This window comes from Coturnix japonica, chromosome 3 (genome assembly GCF_054131305.1).
Source record: "Coturnix japonica strain WE chromosome 3, WE-NBRP24, whole genome shotgun sequence".
In the NCBI taxonomy this organism is placed as follows: domain Eukaryota; kingdom Metazoa; phylum Chordata; class Aves; order Galliformes; family Phasianidae; genus Coturnix; species Coturnix japonica.
The window spans coordinates 11,357,836-11,377,744 of record NC_140665.1 but is presented as its reverse complement, the minus strand read 5'-3'; the positions used below and the strand labels follow the sequence as shown (position 1 = coordinate 11,377,744).

The following is a 19,909-nucleotide window of genomic DNA, read 5'->3' as shown; positions in this document are numbered from 1 at the left end:
GACAGGCCCTAAGGAAATCATGCTAACATGTGACTGATGCAATCAAAGATTGCTAAATCCTCTCAATTTTTCATAATGTTTCTTTTATTGGTTCAAAATAACTGCCATTCGTGTCTTTTCAGGCATGGTTTGCTGCACAAGGGGCTGTGTCTCACACGGTGTTGTTCTGCAGATTTGCCTACTGCAATTACTTGAAAAATAATTTTATTTATTTGTCCTGTAAGGAAGAGATAATATAGATTTTGGCAGTATTTAAATGAGATATATTACTTACTTCAAGCACTGACTTAAATTTGGGGTGTTTTTCTTGCTTATTAGAGCCAAAACTGCTCAATTTGTAGTGCTGTATCCAGTGGAAAGTTGCAAAACCAACTGTATTTCAACATTTAAGAGACCAAGATCCTTCCTTCAGAGTAGTACCGAGATACACAAAGTACAACCACCTGCACTGTAACAGAAGTGGAAACATTTCTCAGTGAACAAAGTCACACACATGACTACCCCAAGTAAATCATGAAAATGGATCTCAAAGATACAACCATATATGACAAAATAGCGAAGCATTCATTTTGTAATGTACAGCAGACCAATGCAAACACTGAAAATAGTGGAAACTGACAGGGTTATATTTAAAACTTGGTATTTGAGTGAGAAAATTTAAACCTGATGTTCCCAATAAAAGAACCCATTGCTCTGAGAGGAGCCGTAACTCTGGGACACACTGTCACTTCAAATGGTCAGAAAGAGATGGATGAGTCTGCAGAACACTTCCTGTAAATCACAGTGACACAGGAGGATTTTTCTAAGGAAGCTACAGTGCAAAACCTGCCTGTCTCCTGGAGAAAGCACCAACTGCAGCGAGTCTGAACTTTCTGCATTCCCTTTTCCTAAAGCAGTCCATCCCAAACTGCAGAAGGATCAAACACTCCCAGAACACTACACTCCATCTGCCCAGATATTTGAGATTAAACCAGTTCAAACACCCTCTTTCCAAATATGAGATGTCTGTCAGTTCCCAGAACATTACTTGTTACCACTGTCTAATGACGGATTACAGCTAAGAAGTTCCTTGGCGATATATTTACTTGTTGCAAAGACAAACCTGGGCAAAAAACCTTGGAAGAAATGCCTAAAACTGTTTCCTGTTTAAAGCAAATCACTGCTCGAGCTGACAGATTTACTGATGTTCTCACACTGAAGAGGGAAATGTGAAAGAAAGGTCCTGTCAAGGCAGGTCACTACGAGGAAACAACTCACCTTACTTATAACTGCTCCATATAAATTCTGAGTAACAGTCCTGGTTATGAGAAAAACCACAGAATGAAATCCAAAAATATTTATTCCATCTACGTTTAATAGGACTCAGTGTAGCAGTACAAGCTGCAGCCATAAATATGATAAAGTTGTTCTTGCTTACTATTCTTGTAATATTATCAGCTTTCTCAACAAAGCACATTCATTACATTCTAGTAGAGTGTAAGTTGCAGGAACAAAAGTGACGTGACAGCAAATGGAATGAACCATCTGAGCAAACCTACACTTGTTCTAAAATTAACTACTAGGAAGTAGAAGCAAACTGAAGACCATACAGTAAAACATCTGAACAACCAAGTTTTACACTTCCATGTCCAAACCCGGACAGTATTTCACATCTAAATCATTCTCAAAGGAACTGCAGGTCAAAGTTAACCAGCAAGTCTCAGAAAAGCACTGCACTCCCTATAATGGACATCCATGCTACTCCCATCTCCCTGTCATGACATTTGCCTTCACCGTTCTCTATGAGAGCACATCACCCTGAGTGCGAGCACTGACAAGGGTTAACCTGAAACGATGGCTGCTGGCAGATCAATGCCCTTCATCTCCATACACACCTCCTTCTCCACATCCCCCATAACACCTTCTTAAACTATATTTGGGTAAATACAAGGGGTATAAGGTTGGCAGCAGGTTGTAGTTTTAAATACTTCTCTAGAGAAGAACCTACCAAATTTCTAGCAGCAGTTCATGGAGCTGCAATAACCACCTTAAAGTCAATTTTGGCACCAGACTCTTTCTGTACATACTCAGAAACAGCAGCAATGTTGTGTACTTCCAACACAAAGACTAACATCTGCTAGAAACCCATTTACACCTTCAGCACATCACCACAACGTGGTAGTGACACCTGGTCCAACGAGGTACAAGACAACCCACCCCCAAAACAATGCCTGCATTACACTCTGTTTTGACACCATAACGTGGCTGTGTGTTGAGTCAAATTTACAAGGCATTTCTAAACAGCCACCTTTCAACCTTCAGAAACTCAGCATCAAGTGCTTTCAGTGGTATTAATTACATGAAGAGTACCAGTATCGAGTCATATTTAGACAGTCCATAAATGTCTTTAAGTTATAAAAACACTTCAAAAGCATTCATCAGCTTAAAAACATTCATTGCCGCATACATCTCCCTACATATGTTCAGTCACATTAGGAGAACACATCTTTTGCAATATGGCTCAAGCTAATTTTAAGCATGGTTGGAAAAGTTTGGCCTGTGTTGATTAAAACCTATATTTAAATGAAAGGAAAATTTAACCACAGAAACTGTGCTCAGTTTAGAAAAATAAGCGTATCACTGCCAAAGCGCTGTCCTAAGTTTAGATTGCTGCATAAGTGAAACATTGCGAGAAACTAAAATGGATTTTTAAACGTTTCAAGATGAAACACCCGTTGTGTAATCTGCAAGATATCCAATTATCTTCTGAATTCAAACATGGAATGCTAATGCTTGATGGGAACAAATGCAGTGTGTAGTTTGCTGCTTGTGAGGAAAACGAGCAAATAGATGTTAAAAAAGAAATCAATAACGGCACTAGATTAAGGTAAACCATAATGAAACACAGGAGTAAAATTACCAAGTGATGCGGAATTAATTACTCAAATACAGAATACTGTTTGAGGGGAGGGGAAGGAGCGTTTTGATCTTCATCTCTTGCTTCTATCTCTCAGAGAGCTCAACAAAATCACAGAATCACAGAGTGACCCGGGTTGGAAGGGACCTCAAGGATCATGTAGTTCCAACCCCCCTGCCTGGCAGGGCCACCAAACATACACCTTTACTAGATCAGGTTGCCCAGGGCCCCGTCCAACCTGGCCTTGAACACCTCCAAGGACGGGGCATCCACAACCTCCCTGGGCAGCCTGTTCCAGGGCCTAACCACTCTCTTAGTAAAAAACTTCCCCCTAACATCCAACCTAAATCTTCCCTCTTTTAACTTAAAACCATTTCTCCTAGTCCTGCTATTATCAGCCCTTTCGAAGAGTTTACTCCCCTCCTGGGAGTAAGTTCCCTTCAGGTACTGAAAGGACCTGAATATGAAAAAATGAATAAAGGCTGCTCAGGTTTTCCCCACTTTTAAAACCGCATCAGTGCCATGTGAAGTATTTCATTCAAACTCCCATGTGTAGCAGGGCAGAAGTGCTTTCACCTTTGAACACCAGTGAGGGTCTTTCTAACATATCTGAGAATACCAGGGAGGGTCTTTCTAACATATCTGAGAGATCACCTGGCATACTCTTTTCCCTTCCAATTCCTATCTGTGTCTGGGTGAAATCGTTAACATACCATCCACATAAGAAGTTAAAGGAAATAATAAAAAACAACACTCCACACACTAACCTCAGATCTGCACGTTTATTTTATGTACAATCACAATTCCAAGTACCTTGAACAGCTATCTAAATCTTCACCTGCGACAACCGCTGCTAGACTGATTCTCAATCAAGATTCCAGGCAATGAAAGTAACTCCAAACCTATTTAGAACTGATCAGGACTACGTGTACACATCAGAACCCACACTGCTTACTATTGGTTCTGGTTGGATTAGCAAGACATATGAAGTGTTTGCTTTTACTACTCGCTTTCCTGTAGAAGCCTGGGTGTTCTGTTGCTTTTTGACTCTTGTAGTTACAACCACCTCAGCCTGATGTTACAATCACATCAGACTGATGTGATGAAGGAGCACAAAACAGTCCGTAAGCACGTCTGTGGACACAGCAGTTTGTAGGATGCTGCCACAGTTCAAAGACTTAACCACATCCTCAAAGACTTAACATGATCCTTAATGGTGCTTTTCAACCCAGACCATTCAATGATTCCATTCTATGATATAGATTCATCAGGCAGTCTGTTCATTTAGTGCTAGAGCAAATAGATACGCATTTATTTTACAACAAAATGAATTAAAGATAAATATATGTATATATTAATAGTAGAACAAGTTCACGAGGAAATGAGCTCAACTTGAAAGAAAGAAATATCTAGAAGAAGAGATTATATCTAGGCTTAAAGAAGTCTGCTCGTGTTTCTCGCTAGCATCTCACTGTGCCTGCAGCAGCAACAAGGGCCGTTACATAGCAGAACTGTCTACAGGGGTGGTTAACTTTTCAGACAGAACAACCAAAAGGCACATAAAAACAAACTGCAGGCCTTCTCACGCACTCAGAAGGGATCTGTTACAAAAATCAATTCTCTATAGATTTCATTTTCCCACTTAATAGCTCTAAGCGTTGACAAACACGCACAGGGCAAACAAGCCTGCTGCCTCCAGTCCATAACTAATAAAACATCAAACCAAATTTCACAACTCGGTATCAGATACAGACAGTGGGGAATCTTACCTGCCTGTTCTCAACGCCACAACCTGAAGAAGCAAACGAACAGTGGGTAACCTAGAGCATGAATTTAGAGAAAAGGACGAGGGAAAGCAAAGATCACCTGTACACAATCAGCACAAGCTGGGACAAGTATCCTGTGTGTCCCAAGGAGTTACAGTGGAAGAAAGCATAAGCAATGAAGTGCGTGTTCTGGCAACGCAAGACGATGTGTGGGGCAAGGGAGATGACAGCCTGCCAGCCAAAGGACACAACAACTGTCAGGGAAGAAAGAAAATAAATTAAGACTGATAAAGCAAAAATTAGGAAGTGAAATTCCACCAGGAGAAAACTTGGACAGAATCAAATCAGAAGCCAGCAGAAGAAGAACAGGATTTGTGCTTAGGACAGCTCAGGTGATAAAGAATTTAGTTTGGCATCATTAGAAATATCAGCTGAGGAAGCAGACTCTACAGAAACAGATGAAATACATGCCAATCTCCCACATACAAGACTGGAAAAAAGATTTGCTGGATCAAGTAACCTTAATGCTGCTAAAACTCCACATAGAAGTGTTATGAGACATCTTCACGTTCAATTTTCTTTCTGGATTACTTTAGTGAAAAGAGCAGAGAACTCCACTGTAGCTAAAACTAGCTAAGACTGAAAAGTCAGAATGTACCTGAATCAAGGTGTCCGCTGTGTAACTTCACAGTGTATTCATGCTTAACCGTACCTTAACTTGCCAAGGAGCTAAAAAGGTGCAGCTGCCACTGAAGCTTATTCCCAGAGCATTAATAAAATACAATGAAATATGACAAAAATGTCAGCCAATGTCTTTCAGCTTTCTGTGTTCAACTTAAGACACGCTTTTTAATCCCAGTTTCCCCATTTGTACGGTAAGAAAAACATTTCAATCTGTGTTAAAGCAGAATTAATTTGTACTTTAATAAAGGTTAAAACCCTGCTGTGATAATGACTACTGAAAAGTCCATAGTTCCAAAAGCAGTGCATAGGTGGTGTTTCTGAAATGAGAAACACCTACTACAAAGTAAATGAGTTGTGGAGACACTTAGCAATCAATAAGCTGCCCGTTACATAAGCACGCTCTACTCCATGAATTAGCATAAGTATAACACGAAAATGATCGGGGGCTGGAGCACCTCCCCTATGAGGACAGGCTGAGGGAGTTGGGTTTGTTCAGCCTGGAGAAGAGAAGGTTGCGGGGTGACCTCATTGCAGCCTTTCAATACCTGAAGGGAACTTACTCCCAGGAGGGGAGTAAACTCTTCGAAAGGGCTGACAATAGCAGGACTAGGGGAAATGGTTTTAAGTTAAAAGAGGGAAGATTTAGGTTGGATGTTAGGGGGAAGTTCTTCACTAGGAGAGTGGTTAGGCCCTGGAACAGGCTGCCCAGGGAGGTTGTGGATGCCCCGTCCTTGGAGGTGTTCAAGGCCAGGTTGGACGGGGCCCTGGGCAACCTGATCTAGTAAAGGTGTATGTTTGGTGGCCCTGCCAGGCAGGGGGTTGGAACTACATGATCCTTGAGGTCCCTTCCAACCCGGGTCATTCTGTGATTCTGTGATAAGTACAGCTTAAAAATAGACCAGTTACATCCAAGCACTGTATCACAATCAATACACACAAGCAGCAAAATGAGCCAGCACACACAGCTTAACTCCAGGACTCAGGTCTCAGCAGGCAGTTACGTTGCACATCATCTGACTGCCACAGCCTTGTTCTGATCCCTATCATACACTTCTTACATTAGAGCCCGTTCAGGTCAAAGTTGAGCTTTGCTACAGAGCAAACACAACTGAGACAGCAACACAGGAGCCAGCAGAGACAACAGGCTCAGTAACCACAGCACAGCACTCAGTTACAGTTGGCAAAACCGCACTTTCTCCAAGAGAAAAAGCACCAAGGATCAGATTCCACCAGTAACCACCAGTTTATTCCTCTAGGTGTAACGAGCAATACCGAAGGAAGCCTTCTCACACACACACAACGCATTTACACACCAACTCAAGCCCTTCCCTTGAGCCCCGTCCCGCCTGGCACCTCCTACAGCGCGCCGGCCCCACCTGCGGGGAAACGGGGGGCAGCTGAGACGGCGGCACGTCGCACCTCGGCCATAAGGAGCCGGCCTGCCCGCTGCTGGAGCAATAACCGAGGCCCACAGCTCCGGCACGCCCCGACCGAAGGCTCCCCGGAGCCCCCCCCTCACCTCAAAAGGGGCAGCGCCGCGGCGGGCGGCTCCCGCCTCGTTCACGGAACCGCCGCCCCGCCGAGCGCGGCCACTACAGCGCCCAGCGCCGCCATGGCCGCCGCCGCCGCCGCCGCCGCCGCCGCCATGTTCCCGATGCCACCGGCTGTCAAGCCGTTGTTATGGCGGCGCTCCCAGCCTCAGCCAGCCTTAAAGGGGCAGCGCTGCTAATGGCAGTTTTTATCATCAAATAATCTGCCAAGAGCCACAGCAGCAGCAACTTCACTGCTGCTCAGTTAGTCATTTCATACCCTTTCTACGCGTGTGTTTTTATAAGGTAAACGGATCTGGTGAGACACCCCCACCCCCCCAATCACAGAATCACAGAGACTGGAAGGGACCTCAGGAGATCACTGAATCCAGCCCAAGCCAAGAAGGAAAACTCCAGGAGTCTCCAAGTGAAGTTTTATGCTGTGTTAGACCAAAGGGAACCTGTGTGTGACTCCATGGATGTGCTGCATTAGGGCCAGCGTGACCCCCTAGGGCTCTATCTGACCCCCTCAGCCATTTTGTGTGCACACCAAACAAATCCCATGGAAAACCTTGTACAAAGAACAAGTGCCAGGGCAAAACCTGACCCTGTAATCAACATCCAGCTCTTGGTATTTGTAGAAGAGAAGCCGGGGCTCTTCATGAGCTTGATAAACTAGTAATGGGCAAAAATGCCTGTGATTTAATGTCATAGGATGAAGTTCTCTGTGAATAAACAGATGCTAAAATGGGTTAAATACAATTTTGTAGTTAAGTGACTCTTTTTCACACAGCAGCGTTTAATTCGGGGCCCAGACACTTAGCGTCTCACTTTGTCATTGTGGCCCTGGACAAATGGCTCCTTCTGCCTCTTGTACAGGAGGAACAGTAACACTTTCTTCTGGGAGTGCTATGGGAAGATACTAGTTAATACTCATAACTTGATAAAATGGGAAACATTATGCAGTTTTTCTTGTTACAGTGCGAAACACTTAGCTCTACAAACTTCCAGGTAAGACATTTTACTTAGGCCTGTGGAGAAAACAATTTGTTGGCACAGATTATAACACGCAATTGCATTCCTGTTTTCCTCAAGGACACCAAAGCCATTCAGTGCAGTTTTTAGAGGCATCATTTTGTCATTGAAGTGCAGTCTCCTGTGAGGAAGAACATTGCTCTTTTCAGCTATTCACCGCAGCACTCCACTAGAAAATGCATGGAATTGCATTTTCAGCCACAGCTACACAGGCATTGTATATAAGCCCTTGAACTTCTCTGAGGTGACTTAACATAGCCATTTTGTTAGAAAGCAAAGAGTCTACTTGAATCTATGCATGCAGTCATAATGCCCCTACAGTTTTTGTGAAAGTGGAAAGTGCGATTTCTGCAGCCAAAGACAACAGTGAGGGGAAGAAAAGAATGTTCAGTATTCAGCAAAAAGAAAGGCTCTGGCTGACTGGAAATGTACGTACATTTTAAAAGGCCTTGTTAAAATAATATTAGGTGGCTTTACCTCCACAAAAATAATGCAGTTTAAAGCTGTAGTCAAGCTTTTGACATGTTTGAAATAAAACAACTTAGATTTAATTTAGGCCCCAAACAATTCCTGTGTGGACAGCTGGAAGCAAGGAGGCCTGATTTCTGACATATTTATTCCCTGCATCCCTCGGCTCACCTCCTTCCCTACTACACTGATTTAAACTCCTCCCCACACTGATCAACAGCCCCGCTAGGTAAGAAGTGGTAGGTGTAGGTTACCCAGAGTGTACCAGCTGCCAAGAACAATAATGATGTTTTCTCACCAAGAGCACAAGTTTATTTCTTTCTCCTCTGGGATGCTGGTGGCATTAACAAATCTTCTAGGAAGGTAATTGTTTCTGAAACCCACCGCCCTTCCATCAAACCTGGCAGACATTTGTCACTCAACTATTGGAGGAGGACTTGCAGCCAGACTTAAAGCCAGCATGGCTGCATGATGAATATTTGTGTGGAAAAACAATAGGAAAGAAACGAGAGAGAGAGAGAGAAAGAGAGAAATTAACTGTGGGATAAATTAAAATCTTTTTGGATGGGTTTGAAATTAAAAATGATTCAGGCTTTGTAGTTGGGCAACACCTAAAAAGTAGAAAGTGAAAAGAGATGAGTCAAACTATCATACATCCACTGAAAGGGCTTGGAAACGTATAGATGAAAGAGGTAAGAATTTAAGACCTCAATACTAACACAGCAAAAGGATGTTTGGGGGCTGTAGCCAGGGCAGGCTTTGTAAAAGGTTTGCAGTGATATGATTTGCTGTGTGCCCCTTCAGTCTGTCATGTGATAGCACAACTCACCAGAGGTTTACAAGTAGCATCACGGAGCTCATAAAAAAACACTAAGAAAGTGATGACAGAGAGGAGGAGAAGCTTGAAGCTGGCTTCTCTAACAACAGCAACAGACCTATAACATTCTGCATTTTAATCATTACTGCCTAGTTCTGTCTTTTACTTGCAGATAAAGCCCCCTTGGGGCCTCTATCAGTGCCCAGGGAAATGACAGACCATGTGGCACACAAGAAATAAAAAGGAACAAAAGATAAGCAGTGTGGAAAATATCTTTATGCAGCCAGTCACACCTCCCTAGAACTGCCAATAAACAGCAGATAAAAACAAACTCATGTTGTCCCATTCCTTGCAAATGCTTCAGTGACTTGATTGAGAAAACACTCTAGCAGCTTGTGCTGTATATGGGCTATGCTGGCATCAAAATGTCTCCAAATTGTGACCCACAAGCACCTTATGTGTCTGGCAAGAACCTGCTGTTCACATCACAGAATCACAGAATCACAGAATTACCCGGGTTGGAAGGGACCTCAAGGATCATGTAGTTCCAACCCCCCTGCCTAGCAGGGCCACCAAACATACACATTTACTAGATCAGGTTGCCCAGGGCCCCGTCCAACCTGGTCTTGAACACCTCCAAGGACGGGGCATCCACAACCTCCCTGGGCAGCCTGTTCCAGGACCTAACCACCCTTCTAGTAAAGAACTTTCCCCTAACATCCAACCTAAATCTTCCCTCCTTCAACTTAAAAGGAGTTAACATGGAAACATGTTATTTATGTTAACATGGAAACATGGTTATTTCCACCTGCTAAATAAGATCAGAATGTATTAAATGTTTTCCTAATTATCTTTTGCCATGTAATCAACTGCAAAGTTAGACCCGAGTTATAAAATGGTAAAATGAAGAAGTGGGAAGAAGCAGAAGAGGAAAGGACTGTGTGATAGAAAGGGAAGGATGAGGAGGGATCATAAATGCAACAGGTGAAGGGCCATGAGATGCTCTCCCCAAAGACTTCCACTCCAGAGAGCAGTGGAGATACTGCCACCAAGGCTTCCATGCACTCTGTCACCCCTTTAGGATGGCTCAGTGCCGATCCCTGTGATGTGCCCTAACACAACTCATGTGGCTCATTTGCAAAAACTTCAGTACTCCACCTGGATTTTTCCTCTGTCTTGAGCTTCTATGCAAATTTAACTGCTTGTAAGGAGAGCTGAGTTACTGGATATCTGGTTCACTCACCTTCTTGCCTTCGTTTTCCTGCTTTTCTGGAGAGCTAGAGATAAGGAATTGACAAGCCAACATAAGGACTTCCACTTCTCCATCTGCTTATAAAGGAAACCAGATACCAGAGCCCACATACCCTCTTAGGTGTGGAAATTCATTAGCTGCTCATAACATGCCTAAGCTGCACTTGTTAAATTTTTCAAGAAGGGGCCCTGACTCAAAGGGTATCAGCACAGCAGTGAGCATCGAAACGAGAGGCAGTGACAGCATGGAAAGACTGCACTGATTTAAGCTAGTACAATATTTCTGGTGCCAGTAAGGTAGGCGTATATCTCTGGAGACAGACTAAACTTGTTCTTTTGCACAGTCCCACAATCAGCAAACAACAAAGGCCGCTATTTACTGCCCTACAAATATAGTAACGGGCACAGGTGATATAGTGAATTTAAGTGATTTGTGGAACACCGTGAGTTTAAATGCTTTTTGCTCTCAAATTCAAAAGGCATCTGCAGGCGTAACCATGAAAGGTAATTCAATAAAGTACTGGTTTTGTGGGCTCTGTGTGTGTGTGTGTGTATTTTTTTTTAACTCCTCAGAGCCTAAGAGAAGATGGATTTAATTCAGAAATATTTGTTTGATTTATTGACTGTTTGGTTCACTGGAGACATCCCACAAGGGCAGTAAAAAGCAAGACTGCCTTTTTACAGTACAAAGATTTTACACTGCAGCCCTCTCAGTCTTTTTAAACATGCCTCCCTCTTGTTTAAAATACTAAAATATTCCATTCATCATGACTCAGAAACTTCAGAGATGGAAATGATCTATTAAGTCTTACGTTCCATCCCCTGCACACTGCAGAACGGCTCTGTGCATTGCCTTTGTATTTTTAACGTTGTCCATCAATTTAGAAGGTCACATTACCAAAGTGTTTTGAATCACATTTCATGTCTATGTAAACATATACACGTTTGCTGTATTTCGGTGTGGTCTTACAGACGTGCCGTAGAAAGAAGGCAAGAAGTAGCCAGGATAAATGGCAGGGGTCAGTATTAGTGGTTTGTTTTGATGTTAAATGTGATCGGTGCTGTGTGCAGAGGGCATCCAACTATTCCCCTTTGGAAAGCAGTCACTCTAATGTCAGTCACTAGCAATTTACTGCTGGTCAGTTGGGAACGGCATGCTTTCTACAAATACCTTCCATTAGTCACTGGTTCTGGTCAAAATAGCTGGTTAGATGGGAGAGCGATCCTGTGTGACACAGGAGTTAACAGGATGGCAGAATGTATGGGTACGTTATCATAAGACACATACTTAACGTGTTTTGAATGCCAAAAGTTAGCCAAACAGGCTCCAGTCTCTTTTATGTTGAGGTCAGGCTGGAGCTGCACCACTGACATCCAATGGAGCCTTTTGAAAAACCAAGGCTAATGCACATGAGATCACTGTCTGGCAGCAGTACAGAAGTACATTTTCTTGTCTCTGAAATGCAGTCACCTCTGGCTTGAAACATGGCAGCTGTTTAACATCAAATGGTAAGGATGTTGACCGGTATGTTTCAGAAACAGAGAAAGAGATGGAGGGGGAAGAGCATGGAGGAGTCGCACTAGTTTTGCATTCCTGTCACCAGCCTGTTTAGTAGAAGCTCCTATGACAACTACGTGTGCTGTCAGTTCAAACACTTTCTGTTTTGACAACCTTTTGTCTCACTGAAAATAAGCGTTTGGGTATGATAGAAAACAAATGGAACAAAAAATTATAGCTGTGTTCTAAAGAGAAAAATGATGCGGCAGGGAAAACATGTCAGAGTAAGCGGCATTCACCTCAGTCATTCTTATCAGGGTCTTCAGTTTTCCCGTCATACAGAAGGTTGCTTTAAGATCATACAAGTCATTTTGGAGCCTCTGAAAACATATACTGGGACTCACGCGTGGGCATGTTCAGTAGCAGAACAGAAAGAGAAGCAGTAACTTTTGAATACAAAGCTGCTTGTTTCTGGAGCAACACAGAGGGGACTGGGTGGTTGTTCCCCAGGGACTGGGTAGGAGCCTGAGGGTGTTACTGGGAAACTGGGGGTGGATTACTGCTGTCCCTGGAGGAGACAGCAGAACCCAAACAATGGATGGGGATCAGAAAGGGGACAGAGGAGCCTAAGTCATTTCTCAAAGTTACACAATGGAGAATAATACTAATGCGCTTTTATAATGCATTCCTACAGAGATTTAAAATGCTTTGAAAAGGTAAGTAAATATTATATCATAAGATGACAGATGGACAATCTGGAGCGATGCAGAAGTAACTGACTTCCTTGTAGGTGTATGGAGAGTCAGAAGGGTGGTGGGGAGCAGAAGTAATGTCTCTGGAGCCCTCGGAGAGCTCATGTCTGCTGGATAGAAGAAAAACTGGCAAGTTGTGAAGAAATTTCCCCTAAATCAGGAAGCAAATCAGAAGAAGCACATTTTTCAAGATGGGAAAAGATGTTTGGTGAAAACATCCCTAGGATTTTATTATCTTTTTCTAATGTGAGCCAAAAAATCGTATCCAAGTTTCCAGGATTGATTCTTCACAGGAAAAGCAGAGGCTAATAAAAAGCATAGCAATTGCACAGTAAAAACAACAGCAGTTACAAAAAAAGATGCCTTTTGTTTAACCACCTGTCCAGATCCAGCATGATGCAACGTGCATACATTTTGTCCTCATCTTTCATATATACAGCTGTGACCTTCCTATCTATGCTACCTTCTGGGTAGAATGGGGTGCCTGACTCCGTATCATGACTGCATGATGTACACACCCCTCACATTTCTCATTTTGCTAAGCAGAATTTCTCCCTGTTTTCACTTTCCAATCATCCTGTTCACTGTTTGGAGGGGCAGAGCAAAGCAAACACTCAGGTGCTGTATTCAGGCCTCCTCCCAGTTATAATCCCTCCAAAGCATTATTGTTGCCAGGGCAAGACCCCAGGAATGCCCCTGGTCTGTCTCAAACTGCTGTTTTCCTCTGCTCTGTCTCATTGCAAACAGCTGAGGCTGGCACAGAGGGGACCAAGCTGGCTGCAGGAAAAGCATGTGGCTCTCCAAACATCTTGCAGAAAAAGCAAAACCAGCAGTTCTGACATGCTGTGAGCAATAAACAATGAGTTTTGTCAGCATGTCTAGAGGAAATGGTAATTCTTAGAGTGTGAATGATGAAATGTGAACCAAGGTGGAGGATTTGGACTGCACTGAAGTTAGAAATGCATATGTGCATCACTGTGGAAGAGCTGACACTAAGGCAAAGAGCTCTTAACTAAATCATTACATCTTCATGGCTTCTCAACCTACTCTCCAGTGGTGGTTTCTTCTGCTCCCTGTGTCAGGGGTAAAGCATGTCTTCTGCAGGAAGGGACACCTGTATCCAGCACCTGAATCTGCCTCCCTCCCCACATGGATCTTTGTCACCAAGCACTCCTGTCATTCTGACCTCTGAGACACACAAGTCTTGGTTCAAGTCAATTTACTATTGAATACGCATTACAAGATTGGCTAACTCTCTTACCCATTCTTTGTAATGACACACAACTCTGATTGCTCTGGTCTTTCCTCCTAAAGGTAAAGCCTACTTAATCAGTGGGAGATTTTTTATAGGTGACTGTAGCCTTGTCAGATACCTGGTAGCCCAGGATAGTTTCAGGACCAATAAGAGTATTTGTCCCCTATGCTCAGAGGAGATTAGAACTAACCACTGCAAACCATTTGACATGTTTCCAATCACTCCAGCAGCAGATACCACCAGCGTGCATGTATTAGAAGAAAGCAAGAGTAAGAACAACTGAAATCAGAGACAATAACACAATTATTCAAACTAATAATACTGATTTCATTATGTCATTATTGTAATGGCAAAAATAACCGCAAGATTTATTCTAGTGTGTGGGATGGAGGACTTATATGTACCTGGGTGTACATGATCTGATTAGGCAATAACTTGCTCCCAGTGTACCCTAGGAAACATAGATCTTTGATCTCTCTCTCCAAGCACCCATCTTGGGGTTAAGAAAAATGACAGCTGTCCCCGTTATTCAATGCTCAAGGGAAAAAAAAAAAAGAAAAGAAAAGAAAAGAAAAGAAAAAAAGAAAGAAAGCAAAATAAGGCAAAGCCCCAAGTGTTCTGCTATGGCTGGTGTTACCCTCAGGCATTTCTGGTATGTTTCTGTTATAAATTAATTTTATATGTGGCCAGGAAGCACAACATCTTATTGCATCATGTAAGAAAATACCCTATTTCTTCCCTGTTACTCATTTCCAGCCTCTATAAGCATCTGGTGGGAGCGTGTCAGAAGATCTGTCATTAAGAGTTTTGTCTCTCAATGCAGTTTTATGCCTGGGCCTCATCTTGAAAGAATAAAATCAAATCATACTTTGGTTTTCTCCCTTTTTAACTGTGTCTTTTTGTTGTGCTTCACTCTTTTAAGTGTGACATCCATTTTCTTTCCTACCAGTAACAGCTTTTGCCACTTCTATCTCTGGGCAAATTAACCCTGCTGCTTTCCAGGAGAATCCTAGCACTGTCCATTACCACCAAAGGCTGGTCAACAGTTTAACATCTCCGAGTTTTGAGGCACCCTTAGGATAAAAAGAAGAAAAAAGCCCAAAACACAAAAGAAGGAAAAGCATTAAAAGACCACACAGTCCAGCTCGTATGAGTGATAATACAAGGCCTGAGATGATGGCTTAGCAATACTACAGTATTCACCGGAGGAGGGCAGATTTCTTAGAGAATGCAAAGGCTCATCTGTAGTATGATGAACATGGCTTCTCTCCCACTTTTCATTCTCATTTTATTTCCCCTATCTCCTGATCAAGCCAACATTTGCTCCGCTGCTTCCGTCCTCTTCCCAATGACAACTCCAAAACATGTCTGCTAAGCATTAGGGGAAAGATAGCAAGCCACTTGCACAGCACAGAAAAGACTTTCATTGTTCCTACAAAGCCAAGGTCCATGCTGCAGTCTGGAGCACTGTCTACTAGCATAGGGCCTGTCAACTCACTACCCCACACACACAGAGATTGAGCACTGCAGCAACAGCGTTGGATCAGTTCTGCCCTGCTCTAGTCTTTCATCATATAAAGCCACAAGCTGCCCATTTCTGTCACTGTGCCTTGTCTCCCATAAGTGTCTCTTTGTCACCTAGTTAATTTGGGAACTAAGATATAGATAGGAGAAGTTATGTTTCCTTGTGGTCAGAATAGTCCCTCTGACATAAGCCTCACAACTCATAATGGAAGCAGGAAAATGTGACAGAATGCATCTGATGTAATTAGTGTAACCTTTCTGCCAGGTGGTTAACAGCAGAGAAAATGTCTGGATTTAATATACCCATGGCTCCCCTTGATAAAGGACCAAGTTCCAATCTCCACTTAGAAACCTGAGAAAACTAAACATACCCTCCCTAAGAGCTCTTAAAGAGATGGATTTCCACCACTCATATGCATTCCCAGCTCTTTATTAGGCTCAGGGGAGCACAGTCATAAAGCCAGGCAGAACCAGCAATGGCAATATATATCCAGATAATGAGTAGAAGACCTCTCTTTCTTGGTTTAGTTGGCAAGGGTCCACCTGCCTCCACTCCTTCCCTCTAGTGAAGGTGCCCCAGGAGAGCTCCATAGCTCCAGCAGCATGCCAAAGGTCAGGACTGGGGAGCAGTTTCACTACAGGCCATGGTGGAGGACCCCAATTTCACTGCCTCTGTTACTGATAAAAGAGTGGCTGCTCAACCACTAACTGACCACGTACACTGAGGTGCCACAACATCCTTGGGACGCATCAGTCCTTGTGTGGTGCAGAGCTGCGGAGTGGGGGTTTAGGCAGCAGAACGCCATCAACCCCCATCCCGTTATCAGCAAAATAGTGTTGGAGTCACTATCATAAACGTGTCCACATTAGTATGCCCTGGGGACAAAAGTCTCTGAGGCTTCCTGGTCTTAGGTGGCTGGAAAGAAATAGCTGTGGTTTCCAAAAGTGATTTATTTCCTTAGTTGTGCAGGACTGGGAAGTTGCATCATCCCAGCTTCAAGACTGGACCTTCACTTTTCAAAATACCTTCCCCAGATATGAGAAAAAGAGGAGGCTCTTTCTCCTTTCCTTAAATCCCTCACTAAAACAATACAAGGCCTCAGCTCCAGAAAACAAAGGAGCTGAACAATAGTCAGGACCAAGGAAGGAGACAACAGGGAAAAGACAGAGATCATCCTTGAGAAATAGTCCAACCAGTAGCAAAGAAACAACAGGAGTTGCCCACAGGCAGTTCTCCAGACAGATCCGCTCATCCCTCCATCCACACACCCAGATGAGGAGAGCTGGGACAAGTCAGTGCTAACAGCAGGGCTGTGCAGAGTGTTTGGATAATGCAGCCAGCCAACCTCCTGACTGTCCAAACACATCTTGTGACGTGGGCTGAGGCAAGAGGGGCTGTCTGGACAGTTTCAGAGAGGACTCATCTTTCCCATCTGCATTGAAACAACTCCATTTAGTTCTGTTCTTTGCTCTCTTTCCCCCTACCAATTCTTTCCATCTCTTTTTTCTTTCCGGAAGGCCCATCCCCATGGCCATCTGCAGCATAGCAGTTTTGCACTGAGCAGCATCAACCCGCAGCAGGGGAGCTCAGCGAGGGAAGCTGACGTGAGCAATCCAGTGCAGAGTTTGTCTAATGCTGTGGGAACTCCTGGAATGAGCAAGAGTTCTGTAAAGGGGAGATATTCCTGGGGTCATTACACATGGTGGGATGATCCTCAATCCCATGAATTGCTTTCATTCATCTCAGCTGATGTCAACAGTCCAAAGCAATTTTAAGCACTTGGACCATACAGAATATATCACAATCCGATGATAAGTATGGCTCCCCGGTGAACGAACAGGATATCACAGACTTGTTTCATCATCCGGATGAGTTGGAGTTGATTCCTTCTCTGGGTTTTCACACATTTTCTCACAGTAGGTTAGTTTTTTCATGGAGAAAGCATTGCTACAATACTCAGGGTCATCATAAGCGCACAAACACCTCCGGATCTTCTGAAGATACTTAAGCTGAACTTTTTATGACCTGCAATTCATTTTCTCTTTCTGATGAACACTTTCATTTTTATAGACAGGGATCATTTTGGCTCATGCACTCAGCCCATATTGCACATCTGTGCAACCAGTAACCTTGAATCATTACGTATCCTCTCACACTTCTCTACAGTGAATCAACTTTCAGAGACAATCTTGGCCTTTCCCATGGTATTCCTATTAGAGTACCAATTCTCTTAACTACTGACACTGTATTCCTTGTTTCAAATAGACCATTTACAATACCAAAATAGCCTTCGTAGGAGACAATAAAAAATGCCTACATTATTGTACAAGAGGAGCAATTTTGTATTTTTTAAATGATTCTATTCTACATTTTTTGTTTTAAATTTCACTTGCAAATGCTGCAATTCTCATCTGGCAGCTGCTTACAGAGAATGAAAACCACTGAACTGAGCTCAAGAGTCAGATTATTTTGGCTGTGTGTGTGCGTGTATTTCTTTAGGCCTTAAAAATAAGACAGTGAGAGAAAACAAGCTCCAATCTTAGCTTGGAGAGTCTAATATGGGTTGTATTTTCATTCACATGGACTATATTGTCAGAACTAGGTGATGTTTAAGCTCCCTTCCAACCCAAGCCATTCTATGATGCTGTTTGGACTTGGAAGGACATGTGTGCAAATACACACGTGCTTGTACATATACATAAATCTAGACCTAAATCTGTGATTACAGAATGCATCATTTGTGCTGATATTGTAAGTGATGCCATGGTGAAGACTTCCAGTCAAAGATCTGAATCTGTTCTGAAGTCATTCAAGAACCACAGAGTCAATGGGTGTAGCCATGTGCTACAGGTTGCCTTGAAGCACTCTCATTAAAGCAGACTGCTTGTCAGAGAACCAAGTACGGTGCTCAGCAGCTGGGTAAGCCCCAGCAGAGGACCACAAGGTTTCTGTGAGAGGCTTTGAAGAGCAGGGCACAAAGCAATCAGCATCCCGGATCTGCTCTGAGCACTACGGGAAGGAAAACAAAGTTCTAAATTAACAACAAAAATAAAAGAAATCCTGTCAAGGTTAATCTTCCAAAAGCATTAGTTCAGCTGGGTGCCCTGCTCCTCAATATTAATTATGAAGACTCTCCCTGCAATCCATAAAAATGAAATACGAGTGAAACGTAAGCTCACTGCATTTAATATTTTGCTTGCTAAATCCACCATGAGCAGGAGTTCATCAACTCTCAGGGGCTGCCTAAAACACACAATCCCATTCAACGAGTGCTAATCTCCTCTGCTGAATCTTCAAGCTCATGAAGCGATGCTAAAGGCTCATTTGCTCCCAGGGTTGGAAGGGCCGACTCCAGGTGCAGCAGTGAGCACGGCTCTGAGATAAGTGCATCCAAAGGAGCCGATTCCAGGCAGTTTGATGTTGGAGGCACAGAGCACTGGGCTGAGTTTGTCAGCTGTGGGAATGCTGGCATAAAGAGCCCCCGCTAACAGTCTTGAGCAGTGAGATCAATAATCATTTCCACAAACGGCGCTGTTTGCAGAGCTCCTTTCACATCCCCGTGGGACACACAGCTGGGCTCTGGGCTGACATTTTGCAGATGGGGCTCCGGGAGCAGCGGTGGAGGCAGTGGGAGAAGGACACAGGAGGGGGAGAAGCGGCTGAAATTCATTACTTGGAGAGGTCGCTGGGGTCAGTGACAGTGGCACTGAATGGATTTTTCCAGTCATTTTGAGCTGAGATTTGCGCTCTGTAATCTGAATGCTTTTATCTATTTCTGAAAATAGACAGGAATTTTTTCCACAGGCTGCTCCAATCTGGCCATGGAGATGCAGGGAAGGATTACAGGGATAAATTCAGGTTTTGTTAAGCAAGCAATGCTTTTCCAAACCAAACATAGACAGCTTCCTTGCAGCATAAACACACGTACAAGAGCCCCCTGTGAAACAGATGCACTGCCGGGTGCCCTGCACTGCCCTGCAGTCCCTACCTCCTGCTTTGCACACTGTTGGTGCCCCTGGGCCAGCTGTGCTGGAACCAGAGAGAGCTCTCCAAGGCTGCAGAAAATGCTCTGCATTTGTTTCCCCTGCTGAATGGACGAGTTTACTCAGTGATTATTTTCTGTTTCACTTGCCTTACGCTGCATCTAAGCTTCCTCTCTTGCTTAGTCATGTCCTCTTCTGGCAGAGGTTTCTTTGAAAAGAGAGCTGGTGTTAGAAATCACGGCAAAAACTATTCTGGAGGGGGGGGGGGAGGTATAACACAGCAGTCTCAGGGGTGAGGAACTGATAAGAAGCCAGCTCTATTCACTAAGTAAGTCTTTTCTATCTATCTGGAACAGACAGTACAATGCTAGGGCCTAGTTCTGGTGTTACTAAAGGACTTTGAGCTGGAAACTAGAACATGTACTTGGGTATCTGCATGCCAATACTTTG

The 19,909-nt window shown here is 43.5% G+C and overlaps 1 protein-coding gene and 1 long non-coding RNA gene across 14 annotated transcripts in view; one reads left to right on the top strand and one right to left on the bottom strand.

Annotated features, from left to right (window-relative positions):
* LCLAT1 (lysocardiolipin acyltransferase 1) overlaps positions 1–19,909 on the bottom strand; it is a 136,202-nt gene that overhangs the window by 84,877 nt on the left and 31,416 nt on the right. For 5 of the 13 annotated variants that reach the window (XM_085542702.1, XM_085542703.1, XM_085542704.1 and 2 more), the window contains exons 1-3: positions 6,866–7,015; positions 4,666–4,716; positions 275–448 (exon numbers count right to left, since the gene is read on the bottom strand). The exons of 1 other annotated variant lie outside the window; for it this stretch is intronic. The gene's annotated coding sequence lies outside the window, so the exon portion shown is untranslated. Of the gene's footprint in view, positions 1–274; positions 449–4,665; positions 4,717–6,865; positions 7,016–19,909 lie in introns of those variants that run through there. 7 more of the 13 variants (XM_085542699.1, XM_085542709.1, XM_085542712.1 and 4 more) reach the window with 3 other exon arrangements.
* The window catches only part of LOC146761283 (uncharacterized), an 86,913-nt gene continuing 71,606 nt past the window's right edge, over positions 4,603–19,909 (top strand). Inside the window, exon 1 of the long non-coding RNA XR_014944469.1 lies at positions 4,603–6,127. This is a non-coding gene — a long non-coding RNA (uncharacterized LOC146761283). The remainder of the gene's footprint in view (positions 6,128–19,909) is intronic.